This window comes from Arachis ipaensis, chromosome B1 (assembly GCF_059453495.1).
Source record: "Arachis ipaensis isolate K30076 ecotype BB chromosome B1, ASM5945349v1, whole genome shotgun sequence".
Lineage (NCBI taxonomy): Eukaryota > Viridiplantae > Streptophyta > Magnoliopsida > Fabales > Fabaceae > Arachis > Arachis ipaensis.
In genome coordinates, this window is record NC_142436.1 from 8,980,478 (window position 1) to 8,995,297 (window position 14,820).

The 14,820-nt window shown below is 40.4% G+C and overlaps 1 pseudogene across 1 annotated transcript; it reads left to right on the forward strand.

Annotated features, from left to right (window-relative positions):
• Positions 1-7,779: 7,779 nt before the first annotated feature.
• Positions 7,780-12,223, forward strand: LOC107616445 (uncharacterized; annotated as a pseudogene). Its single transcript, XR_015902664.1, has 5 exons — positions 7,780-8,712; positions 9,625-9,713; positions 9,796-10,528; positions 10,615-10,702; positions 10,778-12,223. The product of XR_015902664.1 is annotated as an uncharacterized LOC107616445 (transcript).
• The last annotated feature ends 2,597 nt before the right edge of the window (positions 12,224-14,820 follow it).

Genomic DNA, 14,820 nt, shown 5'->3' on the forward strand with positions numbered 1-14,820 from the left:
GGTGCAAAACCTCAAAGGCCGAGTCACACCCAAAGAACGGTACCACCCGGAGCATACAAGCCAAGCGACCTCCAGGACCTAATCTCATCGCGATACCAGGAACACCAGGCCCCTTGAGCAACAACACTGCAAACAGCACGATCGCAGCGTTTCCCTAGACCCGAAACACCGACGCGGAGAAGACGACTGATGGCACCATCGGGAGGCCAAACGAGCAGGAAACATGCACGTGATAATGGAAGCCATCTCATTCACAGAAAAATCCTTGAGAGCCAAACTCCTGAAGGACTTCAACAAGCCCACTGACATGAAATAGGACGTGTGATGACAAGTCATCATATACCCTTTTTAATAGTCTTTTCCTTCATTTTCATTTGGTTTTATACACTTTCTTGTACTCTAAGTAAGTAATTTGGAATGGAATTGCATAACTTCTCTTAATCAAACAACCACCATATAATTGATACTAAATCATGAGGCTTAGGCCAAATTTAATTGCATTTTTTTGATTTGTAAACCCTGTGAATTTGGTGATTCTTTGATTGGTTGTTTTGATTAATTGTAGGTGAAGAAAAGAAGAAAAGAAGAAAAGCGTGACCTAAGAAGCGTGGTTCAAGGAATAGAAAGTGTGGCCAACAAAGGAGAAAGTGGGGTGCAACAAACCATGGAACTCATTCCAGGAGCACCAAGCACTAAGAGAGGCTACACTCACCTCCAAGGGACAAAGGCACAAAGCTCAGCTCACTTTGTGAGCTGAGCACAACACAAGACCAAGAAATAAGGAAATGAGGAACCAAGCTCAGCTCACAAAGTGAGCATTATCGAGAGCGCTAGAGGAGAAATTCAAGAAAAATGATTTCCAAATGCATGCTCCAAGACTTGAACCCATGACCAAGGGGAAAGGGTGGAGGCGCTACTCACATGGAAAATAAGCCAAAATTGGCCAAATGCACTCCCCAGGGTTCGAACCCCACACCTTGAGGAAGCAAGGAAGCAAGGCAACCAAGAAAAGGGGTAGCGCATGCTTCCCATGGGTTTCGAACCAAGGACCCTTCCTTGGATACACCAAAGCTCAGCTCACAAAGTGAGCTGAGCGCTACCCCTTGGAGCAATGAGGCACGCATGACACGGACAAGGGATGGGGAGCGCGCAACAAGACACGGTCCCTGGGCAGCACACAACGCACACACATTAGCACTAGCGCTCAGCTCACAAAGTGAGCTGAGCTCTCCCCTGATGCACCCAGCAACAAGCACGCTACCATTCCTCACACTAAGTGTCAAAGCTCAGCTCACTTTATGAGCTGAGCACTCCCCTGGGAGATGCATTTGGACTGAAATTGAGATTTAAAATTCCAATTTAATTCAATTCTTCACCAAATCAAAAGCCCATCCAAATTCCAATATCCAAGAATAGAAAGTGTATAAATAGGAGTTAGTTTGATGTAATTAGGACATTTAGACTTCATTTTGAATTTTCTTTTTTTACTTGCATTTTGATTTTGAGCTTTTGCTTCTACATTTTTTTCTGTTCTTGGAGAATTAGGAAGGAGAATTGAATTCTCTTCTTCCCTGTTCTTGCTTGAACTCTCTTTTATTTTCTTGCTTTGGATTTTGAGTGGAGAATTGAAGAAATTCTGTTTCAATCTCACTTTGAGATCCTTGTTTATTTTCTTTCTGCATAATTGAATTTGGATTACTGTTTAGTGCTTCTTCATTTACTTTGTTTCTGCAATTTACTTTTCTTTACTTCTTTTGCAATTGCTCTTGTTGGATCAAGGAAGGATTTGAGATCTAGACTTGTTATCTAGTCTCTTCCACTCCTGAGATCTCAACCCCTTTTAATTTGCTGCAACTTAAGCACTGCTTTCTAGTTCTTTAAATTCTCAAGTCATTTTACTTTTCTGTTAAGATCTACTTCACTGCACTTCAATTTTCTCTCTTATGTTTAATGCCATTTACTTGTTCCTTGTTCAAATTCTGCAATCCCAATCCCCAATTCCTTTTATGATTCAAGCAATTTACATTTCTTGCACTTTAAGCTTCTGTTATTTACATTTCTTGCAATCTAAGTTTCTGCACTTTATTTTACTTGCTCTTTAAGATTCAGCTTCTTTATTTTCCTGCTCTTTAGTTTACTGCAATTCTCCCTTTCCCTTTTACATTCTAAGCAATTTAGTTTCTGTTAATCACAAACACTCAACCAATACTTGATTCGCTTGACTAAATCAACCACTAAACTAAAATTGCTCAATCCTTCAATCCCTGTGGGATCGACCTCACTCATGTGAGTTATTATTACTTGATGCGACCCGGTACACTTGCCGGTTAGATTGGATGTTGAAATTCATTTTCACACCATCAACGGGACCAACGATCCATGGGAACACCTAACGGCCTTCGAGGCCAGGATGAACCTGGAAGGAGCCGCCAACATGATCCGGTGTAAGGCCTTCTCGATAACCTTAGCTGACCCTGCGATCAAATGGTTCAACGCCCTCCCCAACGGATCCATAACTGGCTTCCACGATATCTCACAGAAGTTCATGGCCCAATTCACCACTAGAATCACCAAAGCTAAACACCCCATCAGCTTATTAGGGGTCACACAGAAACAAGACGAATCCACACGAAAATACTTGGACCGCTTCAACGATGAATGCCTAACAATTGATGGACTCACGGATTCCGTCGCAAGCCTCTGTTTAACCAACGGGCTCATGAACGAAGACTTCTGCAAACACCTCACCACCAAGCCAGTATGGACCATGCACGAGATCCAAAACGTCGCCAGAGACTACATAAACGACGAGGAGGTCAGCCAGGTCGTCGCCACCAATAAACGGCAACACGGCAACACCCCACACGGCAACCCGACTCCCTGCCATAATCCGATGCCCAGAGAAAGTCAAAGAGACCAACCCAAACAAACCAACACAAACCGACCACCCAGGATCGGGAAATTCTCAAACTACACCCCTGACAGCCTCGATTACCGAGATATACCACCAGATAGCGGATCGGGGTATTATCCCGAAAGCCCGACAACTCAGAGAAAGAACGGGCAGCAACAAGACCCTTTACTGCGACTACCACCGAGGTTACGGGCACAGGACACAAGACTGTCTCGACCTTAAAGACGCCCTCAAACAAGCTATAAGAGACGGCAAACCCCCAGAGTTCGCCAAAATCATCAGAGAACCAAAACGCGCGGAAAAAGACAGGTCGCCTGAGAGGAAAGGACGCAACCTGAGAACACAAAAACAACCTCCCAAGGAAAGTCCAGAAGACGACCCGGCCATAGTAGTAAATGTCATCACGGGCAAGGATGTCTCAAGCAAGTCAAGATCAACACTAAAAAAGGACCTCAAAGTCTTGGCCGTCAGAGATCAAGCCCCAGCTACCACAGCCGACAAAACGATAACTTTCTTACCCGAGGATTGCCAGCACAGCACCTCGGCCGAAGACGCACCTTTCGTCATCTCGGCGAGAATCGGAACAGGACTAGTTCAGAGAATACTGGTGGACACCGGCGCAGACTCCAACATCCTCTTCCGAGGTGCCTTCGACAAGCTCGGGCTCCGCAACGAAAATCTCCAAACACACCGCAACAGTGTCACGGAACTCGGAGACAACTTCCTCAAGCCAGACGGTTCCATCATTCTTCCCCTTACCATAGGGACGGGAAGCCAGAGGAAGACAATCCTGTCCGAGTTCGTGGTCCTCAAGAACTCCACCGCTTATAACGTCATCCTCGGAAGGAAAACAATCAACGACCTCTCCGCCGTCATCTTTACCAAATACCTTCTAATGAAGTTCACGGCAGAAGATGGCTCCGTCGGAACCATCCACGGAGACCGGGAAACCGCGGTAGAATACGACAACATCAGCTTAGCCCTACGCAAGAGATCCCGAGACGCAGCAGGAATCTTCCTTTCCGATCTCGATGCACACCAAAATCCACGCAGAACCATGGGAGGAAACAACAAAGAAGCAAAGTAGGGCCTTGCAGACAAGGTCAGGAGTATAGCACACCTACGTGAGCTAGTCTTAAAATAGAGAATAAGCCAAAGGTACAATGGCAGCACGGTACGACGAGACTTCGGACCAGGAGACCTCGTCTTATGACAAACAACATCGGTCTACCCACAAATAATAAAACAGATATCCAAATAAGTAAACGGCTACCCGGGAATCGATCACCCCGAAGCCAATAAAACGGATATCCAAATAACAAAACGGGTATCCAAATAACAAAAATAGCGGCCCGGGGATCGATCACTCCGAGGCCAATAAAACGGATATCCAAATAAGTAAACGGCTACCCGGGAATCGATCACCCCGAGGCCAACAAAACGGATATCCAAATAATAAACCGGATATCCAAATAAGCAAACGGCTACCCGGAAATCGATCACCCCGAAGCCAATAAAACGGATATCCAAATAAGCAAACGGCTACCCGGGAATCGATCACCCCGAGGCCAACAAAACGGATATCCAAATAATAAAGCGGATATCCAAATAAGTAAACAGCTACCCGGGAATCGATCACCCCGAGGCCAACAAAACGGATATCCAAATAATAAACCGGATATCCAAATAAGCAAACGGCTACCCGGGAATCGATCACCCCGAAGCCAATAAAACGGATATCCAAATAAGTAAATGGCTACCCGGGAATCGATCACCCCGAAGCCAATAAAACGGATATCCAAATAATAAAACGGATATCCAAATAAGTAAACGGCTACCCAGGAATCGATCACCCCGAAGCCAATAAAACGGATATCCAAATAATAAAACGGATATCCAAATAAGTAAACGGCTACCCGGGAATCGATCACCCGAGGCCAATAAAACGGATATCCAAATAACAAAAATAGTGACTCGTGAATCGATCACCCGCAAAGCCAACAAAACGGGAATCCAAATAAGCTAAATAAACAAAGTCTTGAAATCGGCCCACCAAGAGGCCTAAAATAAGTTCACAATAACGGCCCAAAAAAGGCCACACAAAACAAGCATGAGCTGACGGTCTTCCAATTCGCGGAAATCCATATTGACCAACATCCTACCAATTGGTACATGATGACGTCACGCCTTTTTCAGGCCTCTCACAGTCTCCCGAACTACAGAGAATCAGACTCTCCAATGACTTAGCATTGAGACCAAGAAAGCATACTCTCATGCTCCGGGGGCAACTGTTCCAGACCCGATCTCCGAGCCCTTCTTAGGAACGGTCATCAAACCCGGCATGTGATGAGACGCCCAAACAACGCGCTCCTGGCCTAACCATGAAACGGCTAGGAACTCCCCAAATCCTTGACCTTGATCGGAAAAACCAAACAACGATCTCCTTGCCAAACCACAATGGCGAGGAAAATGTTTCTCCAGCGATGAGACCGAGCACCCTCACTCTCTCGCTCCGGGGGCAACTGTTACGAATCCGGCCCACGGATCCTACACCCAGAACGGTCCCCGAACTCGGTTACCAGGGTCCGACCCCCTTCGCCCTTCCAGAAGGCCCGGAACCAGCCCACTAGAGCTCCTAACCAACTTTCGAATTCAAACGTCTCTCTTATCTTAGCCAAATAAGATAAGATAAGATAAGATAATTCAAACGTCTCCCTTATCTTAGCCAAATAAGATAAGATAAGATATTCACCATCATCTATAAATAGAGGACCCAGGTCCCTCCAGGTATTCATTCATTCCTCACACCTTCTACCTCTTAGATCCATTCTGACTTGAGCGTCGGAGTGTCTTTGCAGGTACCACCCCCCATTGCTCCAGGCAAGTGATCCGGCATCTGCCTCAACCCGCAAGTTCTCGATCCATCTCTCAACCCGTACCAGAGACATCTTGTACAGTAATCTACTATCAACGTCTAAAGAAAAAAAGAAAAAAGAGCAAGAGAATCCAATTAAACAAATTTTATCATTTTCAGTACTAAGCAAGCTTCCTTTTGTAATCTTTTTGCCAAGTGTCATACATTTATTGGTGGGTCAACAATTGGCCACCACTAAACACCATTTCTTGTGCCACCAGAAAACTGGCCAACATATAAACCTACTTATACATGTATAGAATTATTATTACTTATTTTTTATTAATAGCACTACAAGCGTACAAAATATTATATGGTAATTAGTTTGGAGTTCAAAACCCCAGTCTATGAGTATTTTATCATTATTATTTTCTATACGTATCATGTAACTTTGTATAAATAAAATTTTGGACATTTTATTATGTGCGTAACTAACTTAAATAAATAACATTAAACTTACAAATACATAAATAAAAATATAATATTATACAAATCAATATAAACACATAAATGACAAATTATAATTTTAATGTTTACTAAATGACTAACAATTAAACCCAATGAAGTTCACATTATAGGAGTTAGTAAATAATTAAGTTCTTGATTTAAAAAAAAAAAAGAAACTATAATTAACATTTAAGTTTGAGTGATTTGGTGAAATTTAGACTTTCAAATTTTGCATAACATAAGAAATTTCAATTAGAAAAATAAAAATTTAACCTGAGTAGTCCTCAAAAATATAAACATCTACAATATTCATACCATACGCACATATTGATTCTTATTTTTTATTTTTTTTTTGTTCATGCATTGATCCGTAAATGAAGTCAGTTACTTTACTTCCCAATATTTTTTAACCTTCAAGGATGTGGCATACCACATGCATCCCACACTATAAACTAATTAAACTATTATTTTTTTTTCCAATGGAAAACCAATCAAATCCCACCCAACTGGGCCCAATCCTATAAACCTAAACTAAAGCTCTAGTAGGGTTAACTTTTTTTTTTTCTCATTTACTTCATTTCATGGAAACTGACGCTACAAAAAAATTACCGGCCCAATCTATCTTTTTAACCAAAGCCCAATATCTTCACTATATACACTAATACCATCCATTTCAGCATACTTATACTTAATCTCTTGGGCATATTTTTAATTATTAAAAAATAAGGAGTATAACGAAAACTGGACCTTCTATTGTACAGCTCTCATCTTCACCACATAACAGGCATCTTCTAAAAAAGATTTTGCAGCACCTTCTTCAACTTTTTTCACTATAGCTAATTCCATGAAGTAGTGTATGATTATAGGTTTAAAGCATTTTTATGTGAACTTTGTTAGTATAATTTTATTATTAGTCTATAATTGTCAAAGAAAAATGTCTGGCTTAGAGCATTTTTCATGTGAACTAGTGCTAAAGCCTACATTTAATCCAGCATGTCCATCGGTGCACTGTGAAGACACGCGGGTCATGCGCTTTAATCATACTGGTTCGTGTTAAACTGTATGATTTTTAACGAATTTAATCATTATTGACCGAGTTAATTATAGAAATGGTCTGTATCATAAACCAAACTGACTAGATTATTGGTTTATTAGGTTTTCGATTAAACTGATCGGTTCAGTCCAATTCTAATAACTATGGTGTAAAGTAGTGGAAAATATTAGTAAAAATATAAAGGGAAGGATGACTTTATCGGTTTATGAATCCCCATCAAACTGCGTCGTTTAATACTTAGCAATTAACAGGGATAGCGATTAGCAATTAGCAATTAGCAATTAGCAATTAGCATTCAGCAATCAACAGTCGCCTTCCCACAAGCCTTTTTTTTTTTAGCGCCATCAAATTCAATTGAAAACAATTCTCCACCACCCTTTAACCTCCCTTCTCATTCTCAATACATCTCGCCATCTCGGTTTTCAAGCTTCTTCTTTTCCGGCATCCCACATGTCTCTCCGACCCCAAACGCCAAAAACCGTTTCGGTCTCATTGCGAGGGGCTTCGGCTGCTCAAACCAACAAAAACGACCCTCACAACAACCAAAACGACACACCCATCCCCACCCTCGTGTCCGAGTTGCGAGCCACCCTCACTCGCGATTTTGACCGAGTCGAACGCGCCTTGCTCGAAAGGGAATCACACCTCATCGTGGCGATTCAACAGAAGGAAAAGGAAATCGCGTCCCTCAAAGTGAAAGACAGTATCCAAAGCTCGGATAAGTTGAACCCCGAATCACATCTCAGGGAGTTCAGAAATGGAGGAGCAAAGGTCGTCGTTGAGGTTAAGAAAGAGGAGAATGTCGGTTCTGATTCGAGCATTGCTGGAAAGTGCATGCATTGTTTGGAGATGAATGACGAATTGGAGAAAGAAAAGGGTGTGAGTGAGTCTCTTAGGGATAGGAACATGCAGTTGGAGTTTGAAAAGTCTGAGCTCTTGGAAGAGAAGAAGAAATGGGATGATCAGAGAGGGGTTGTTGAGGATCTTATGAAGAGGATCATTGAATTGGAAGCTGAGAAGTGCGGATTATTGGAAGAGAAAAAGAAATGGGATGCTGACAAGAGTGGGGTTGATGGATTGAGGAAGGAGGAGGGCCATGGCGCCCATGAGGCGTATAGGAAGAGGAAGTTCATTGAATTGTGTGAGAGGGTTTCGAGGTTGAAGAGAGAGACTGCTGAGGATGGTAAATTGATATCTTTGGATGACAATGGAGGTGCTGATGGCGGTGATGGGAGCAACACTGAAGAGAATAAAACGGTTCAGATTGATGATATTGTTGAGAAAGATGCTGTGGAAAGGAATGAAAATGTTGGTCATTCTTAAGAGATTCAACTATACTGATCATACCAAGCAAAGATGGTGTTGGTGTAACTGCTGCTTCAGGTAATTGGATATATATACGCCTTGATTTTAATTGCAAATTTACTCAACTGGTTGGAATGAATGTAATTGCAAAGCTTTGTGGGTAGTATATGGTATAATTTATAGGAAGTCTATTTGTATATCTTCTTAGAAAATCAATCATGCTAGGTGGACACTCAAATTAGATACTTCCTCTTCATAAAATTTAGTATACATATAGTATTTTTGTTAGAAAATTCAACTAAAGGAAGTTGAGAAAAGCTTGTTGGCTTTAGGATTTAGGATGGAGCAAATCCAATCTGCAACAGATCGCTACAGGTCTCCTCAATTCGGGAGGAGATCTCCAGGAGCTTTCCCGATCTGGGGTGTCTGTACAGGTCTCCTTTACTGCACCAACCACTTACTACTCTCACTCTCCTTCTGTGTTTTCACCTACAGCGGTTGCTTCTTCACTCATTTGAAATGTTTTTCATCCTTCTTCTATTTAATGTTATTTGGTTTATTTGATTTTAGATTTAGATTTGTATAGTTAGATTTAGAATAGAATAAATATTTAGACTAGTGTAGTTAGATTAATATAGAAATTAGTATTTAAATTAGATTAAATTAATATAGAAATTAAGAATTGAAATAAGATAATTTTAGTATAATTTTAATTTTTTAACATAATATACTTTTATTTAGTAATTTAAATCTTCATTTAGGATAACTAACTTTAGCTTAGGGTTTAAGTGTTATTATCTTTCAGATTAGTATAAATAAATTATAATTTTATTTTAAGTGGCAATGTTATAAATATTTATGTTGGTATTATGTGATTTAAATTTAAATTTCTCAGTTTAAGATTATTATGCTTTAAATATTTAGTCGTTGAATTGTGGAAATTATTTGTTGTTTTTTCTTTTCATTTTTGAAGTTGTACATTGTGTGCAGAGATAGAACCCGATTTGCGAAGAGATTACGAAGACACCTTGTACAGACTAGACAGGGTAGAGCACATCGCAGGAAGGCTTGGGCAATTGGTATAGAACTTACATTTTATTTTATTGTGTTTTAAGCTTTGCAACATTTAATCTAATTGACTATTCTTTTTTTGTTTTTAAGCCTGCCAGAGTCTTACGGACACGACGACGCATACCCACGCGGCCGAGCGAGCTAGTCAGGCCACTCCTTAGACGAGCAGGTTTTGAACATGTGGCCTTCATCCTTCAGTTCGAGCATGATTATGCGTTGGTCTCTGCATTAGTTGAGAGATGGCGACCTGAGACACCAACTTTCATTTGCCATGTGGGGAGATGAGTATCACTCTTCAAGACGTGGCTTATCAGTTGGGGCTTCGGATTAGTGGAGATCCTGTTAGTGGTTGCATGGCCGGCTGGGAGCTTTTTTATGAAGGACGGAGCATTGTTGACATATGTCAGCAGTTACTAGGAGCTGTACCAGGACCTGCTGATAGACAGAAATGGAACATCAACTTGTCCTGGTTCAGAGAGACTGTGTGCGGGAATTTGGAAGAGGACGCAACGCCTGAGCGACTTCTTCAGTACACCAGAGGGTATATTATGCAACTTATCGGGGGATTCTTATTTCCGGATCAGTCCAACACCCGAGTTCACCTCAGGTGGCTGCCTCTTTTGGAAGACCTGGATCAATGTGGTCAGCTGAGTTGGGGTTCTGCTGTGCTTGCCTTTTTGTACCTCATGTTGTGCCGGGGAACATGTTACACGCAGCATAACATGGGTGGTTGCATGAGCTTCTTGTTATCGTGGGCTTACCATCGTATCCCCTCATGTCGCCCCCAGGGATTTGACCAGTGGAGGTTTCCGTTGGTTGAGAGGTAATAATGCGATCTGTTTTTTTGTTTTTATTATTTGAACTTACGGTGTACGGATGTATAATTCTTGATGGCTCATTACATTGCAGGTGGGTTGGTTATGAGCAGCGTAATGACTCTGAAGAGTTTAGACTTCGGTGGTGGAGACGGCTTCTCAACAACCTTGATATTCATAATGTATGTATTCCTTGCATTTGTCATTTTGTATACCAGTTGCCTTGTTATTTACTGTGTTATGTGGATATTGCGTAGGTTGAGTGGACCCCGTATGCTGACCCTGATATCCAGCATATTCTGCCACCGATTGTGTTTGAGGGTGAGGAGTCATGGAATGCCGTCTGTCCACTGTTGTGCTTTTCGATTGTAGAGTGGCATTAAGTGGATCGTGTTGTGAGGCAACTGAGTGGTTTGCAGCACATTCCTACACGTCCACTGAACATTGATGAGATGCACGTGCACGATGGACGATTTGGTAGGAACGAGTGGTACCCTGACTACTTGAGTGGTTGGTACGACATGTGGCGGGACAGGGGGCTAAGTCGGGTGCGTATTTATCACAGCATTGACCTGCGTCCCTCGCAGAGGTACATACAATGGTACGTCGGGTGGGCACATCTAGTCTTGGTTGGGCACGGTGACCAGCAGGATCCTATGGCTGGACCCATACCACCTGATCTGTCAGATTACACACCCCAGGCTCCTGAGCTTCGACAACCAAAGGATGGGGATTTACCAGAGTTGCATCCCGGAGGAGGGCGACGGCTTAGGAGAGTCGGAGGCAATGCTAAACAGAGACACGAGGCTCACCCGAGAGAATAGGAGCCTAGAGATGATGATATCGGGGTCTTGGGATTCACAAGTGCTATCCCTGAGGATTACCTTACACTTGGACCACCATGTCCAACACTGTCTTCACAGGCCGTTGTAGATGGACTCGCCGATCCAAGTCATCAGATGACCCACCTATATAGCAGTCATGCTTGAGTCAGCCTACTCATGATTAGCCTGATCCATTCTATTGTTGTGTGCCTCAATTCTAGTCACCGGATCTAGTATCGGAATTTGTGAATCAAGGATTTGGTATTCAACCGGGACCTATGATGGATCAGTTTTAGATTATGGTCGGATTGTCGTTTTCAGGTGCAGCAGGACCATCGCTTCCACAGGTAGAGCATACCCCGTTGTCATGTCTGGGGGTATCCCGGCGTATTATGTTCAGGGATTTGCACTGATGCATGCCTCTCCCCCACCCTCAATTTATGCCTCACGACATGTGGATGATCCTTCGTCCTGAGATACCTCCTCACTTGTGGGTCTTACGGATTTCATGATACCATATTTTAAAGACTAGTGTTGATGCACCACGCGGCAGAGGGCAGAGGGCAGAAGGAAGCTGCCTCGAGCCACCCCCTCCTAAATGTGGTGGACTCGGAGCCAAGTAGTTGTTGTTAGTTATTACGCCTATTTATTTATGACTAGATCTTTTTACGAGGCATGTACACCTAATAACACACTATGGGTTTTTAAACAACATCCAGCCTTAGCTGGGACTTGAATCCGAGTGCAGCTTGCAAGAGGCATATGGATATGCCATCTGACATCTGTGCTGGGCCTCCGCTGCGGTTTGGTAGCTTAAGTACGGTGTTGTTAAAAGGAGTTTGGAGCTGTTGGGCCCTTGTTATTGGGGATTGATTTTTTTGTACAAGGACAAAATAAAAGTTGTGTCCAATATGTGTAAATAATTTTTTGTCATTAATATATTTAAGGATACAAAATTAGGTGGCTACTCCAATGAAGATTTAATGATTGTCATCATGTGAAGATACATCATTTTGACCATTGGATAATAGATTGCAGGGCTTGATTTTTATTTAAAATAAAAGTGTTACTTTTATTTAAAGTGTTGTTAAACAAATAAATTACACCTTTTTAAACAAGAATCATCATGAAAATATATTTTTAATATCTTTATGTGAGTAGTTGCCACAAAATTATTCCCCATGTTACTCATTTAACGAAAGAGTTACCGTGGCCATCATTCATTCATTCTTCAATTTGCATGTAATCATATTTTTAGACAAATAATTGGACTTTGATAGAACTTTTTGATAGAAATTAATTTAAAAATAGAGTTAAAAATAGTATTATTTAAGTATATTGGTACATGGTGTGTTATCTACATATGTAAATTTGCATGTTCAGTGAGCTACAAAACGCAATCCACATTTTGAATGAAACAAAAAAAAGAAAAAAGGTTGCTGCAAAACGCAAGTTTGTTTGGCATGGAAGGGGAAGTAGCAACTGCCGAAACGTGTCCCATGGTCCCATGTCCCTTGCATGCAGACAAAACCGGCATTTGACCACCTTGAAATTATCCAAACGCAACCTGTGTTTGGCTAGTGTGCAGAAGCAAATCGTATCTTGTGATTGGCAGGGGACGATGCTGCATGTCTGACACGTATTTAGAAAAAATCTAAAGGGGGCTTTATATAATGCAAAACGCAAGTTTGTAGGAAAAAAGTATGATTGTTTCGCTTTGGTGAGGGTTTCAGCATTTGGTTTGGTTGCAAGGGAGGGGGAAGAAGAATAGCAAGAAGGAAAGAGAGGGAGTAAAATTAGGAAAAAAATTTTAAAAAAAAAATGATTCGTAATTTCACACTACCTCAAAAATATATTATTGAATATCTAGATCATTCTTAATGGGTAAGTATTTTTTTTATATTATTATGATGAATAAATTTATTTATTTGTATTTTAACGGTTAGTTTTATTATTATTATTATTATTATTATTATTATTATTATTATTATTATTATTTTCGTTAAAGATGAGTAATTATTATTATCATTAGTATATTATTAATTTTTTATAATACTGTTTATTGTAACAATCATAATTTATTATTATTATTAATATAGTAATAAAAATATTTTAAGAATATATTGTTAGTAGCAAAAGTATAACAATAATGACATATTATTATTATATTATTATTTTATTTGTATTATTATTTTTTAATATATTATTAATTATTATTAATATATTAATATGGGTTAATGTTCAAATTGGTCCCTAAAAGATTGCACGATTGTCAATTTTGTCCCCGAAAATTTTTTTAATCAAATTAATCCTCAAAAGATTTGACATCGATCACGTTTGTCCTTTTGTTTATGGGTTCACATATTCCGTTAACGGCAGTACACGTAGACCGTTAAGTGACAGGTGTGTTAAAAGGTGTGTACCCAGTTGGAAGCTGACAAGATATGTTCTCTTTATTATGTCAAAATAATTCCTATTCCCATTTTATATACTCTAACCCCCAAATTGAACGGAAACATTAAGGAATGGTGTTGCAGTGGTGCAAAGACATCACCCAGGTTTAGAAGCTAAGATGCAGAGCGCCGGTGGAGGACGAAGTGCTGGGTTATCACCGCGATCAGTTGGTAGCTTCGGCTCTAGCTCTTCCATGCGAAAAAGGAGGATGAAGATGGATAGAACCTGTTTCTGTGGGCTGAAAACTATGATCAAGAAATCCGGAACACCAGAAAACTCAGGAAGATTGTTTCACACTTGTCCAAGATATCGAGTGAGTTTAAATTGGTATGAACCATAGTTTCTTGAACCCCCCCTTTCACCATTAATATGAGATTCAAATTTTTCACTTCAAATATGCAGAAAGGCAGCCATCGTAACTACTTTAGTTGGATAGATGATAATGAATATGAAGTTTTTGAAGTTGCCAATGGTGGGGCAGAAGCAGAGTTTGAAGTTGAAAGTGATTATGAAGATTGGAAAGTGAAACTAGGTTGGAGAATGGGTAGTTTGGAAGCTGAAGTTAGAGTAGTGAAGATGTTTTTTTTCATGTTTGTCCTATTAATAATGCTTATATTAGTGGTTGGAGCATTTTGTGTCAAATCAATGGGAAAATGAAAAACTTGTAAAAGCATTGGTGATATTATTGTTTTGTTGGATCTTGTTAAGAGTATTGGTGAAATGTAATAAATCGGTTTGAACATTTTTGAATATCCGTTAACAATCATGCAACCTACATATTTTGACATTAGCTTAACAAATTTTTACACAATTCTAAAAATAAGTGAATAAAAAATAAGTCTAAACATTTTTGCATAAGATAAATTAAGTCTAACCATATGTATTAAAATCAAAGCATTTGCATGTCCATATAAGCATGCTAATATAGTCTTCCCAATAATACCAAACCTATTAATGAAGTCTTCATAATATCAAACATAAGTTACTTAATTTTGGACTATACCAAAATATGAATAAGGTTG